General features: G+C 34.2%; 1 long non-coding RNA gene across 1 annotated transcript; it reads left to right on the top strand.

The window, feature by feature from the left end:
• Positions 1-304: 304 nt before the first annotated feature.
• LOC145100739 (uncharacterized) lies at positions 305-784 on the top strand. The gene is made up of 3 exons (XR_013705230.1): positions 305-398; positions 533-626; positions 715-784. It is a non-coding gene; the product is annotated as an uncharacterized LOC145100739 (long non-coding RNA).
• Positions 785-1,411: the final 627 nt, after the last annotated feature.

Genomic DNA, 1,411 nt, shown 5'->3' with positions numbered 1-1,411 from the left:
GTTCTTTCCCAAGTTTGAGATGCAAACCAAGAAATTAGCAATGGGAAGAAATTCTTCTAAAGCACTTGCTAGTCCAAAAGTTTCAAAAACTCAGAAGAAGGTGCCTGAAGATGTCAGCAACCAAGAGAACAAAGCCTCTCAGATGATTACATCCTCTGCTAGAAAAAAAACCAGGTTAGTTGGTTACCCTTTTTTATTTTTTGACATTATTATTACTTTTTGTTCACTGAGGATTATAAATTTGGATGCTTTATGTATCTATATCTTTTGTAACTAGCAGCAGCCACCTACCCAAAGGATAGAAGGAGAATGTTGATGCAACTAATTTAAATGCTAGAGGCATATGTTTGGACAATGATTCTTATATTGCAATCAACAACATGTCTGTGGATTCTGAGGTAATCATATATCTCTCCATTTTTGTTTGACGTTTGGATTTCATTTTCATCAATCATTATCATAAGATAAATGGCAATATCTTTTAATTATGGATTCTCACAAAGTGAAAGTGTTTCTTTTTGATATGATGTAGGGATGTGAGACAACAGAATCTTTTTCAAATGGAACCATATTTTCTCTGGTATTCCATATTTCCAGAAATATTGAAGGAGAAATTGTAGATGGAGGTATATAATTAAACTGCTATTTTGCTTACATGAAACAGATTTAGCTTAATATTAGCATAAAATATGTTTATTTGTGATACATAATTAGGATGTGGTCTATCAAGTGAAGTGTCAGCCATATACCAATGATAAAAGACTCAAAGCTAGAATGTGTTGATGAGACTCTAGTGAACACAATAGATCGAGATGGGAACATGCTTCCTATTAACATGATTAATGGCCTTGCTCTTACTCGTGATCCGCTAGTTGTTCTTGTAAGGTTTTTTTTTGACATGAAAATCTATGTATTCACCTTCTGTTGTTTTGCTAGTGCTGTCATGGCAGTGAGACAACAGCCACATCAGAAGATGTATAAGCTGAGAACTGGCTGTGTTAATGTGTCCCATTGTCATAAACTTGGTAACAGGGAGCACATAAAGGCTACAACTTAAGAAACATGTGACAGTTGGCGAAAAAGGTGTTGTTTTAGCCCCCCCACTTTTTTTTGATATTTTACATTTGTATAAACCTAATATGCTTTTGATTTCTGAAATAAATTGATTTGTGCAGGGGAAACGAGGTTTATAAGAGTGGAGATTTATCAGAAGCTAAAGTATGTTATTCAAAGGGTATTAGTTCAATACAACATACAGAGACACCTGGCGTTTGTATACAACCTCTTATTTTCTGTTATAGCAATCGTGCAACTATACGCATGGAATTGACTGAAATTCATTCCATTTCCTCTAGCCAACCAAACATGATAATGGAATGTAATGATCTATTCCATTATTGTTATGGATTTT

The sequence above is a fragment of the Lactuca serriola genome, chromosome 4, assembly GCF_051521515.1.
Source record: "Lactuca serriola cultivar US96UC23 chromosome 4, Lser_US96UC23_V15, whole genome shotgun sequence".
Taxonomy (NCBI): domain Eukaryota; kingdom Viridiplantae; phylum Streptophyta; class Magnoliopsida; order Asterales; family Asteraceae; genus Lactuca; species Lactuca serriola.
Note: the sequence above shows the minus strand (reverse complement) of the source record. Positions and strands in the feature narration are given on the sequence as shown.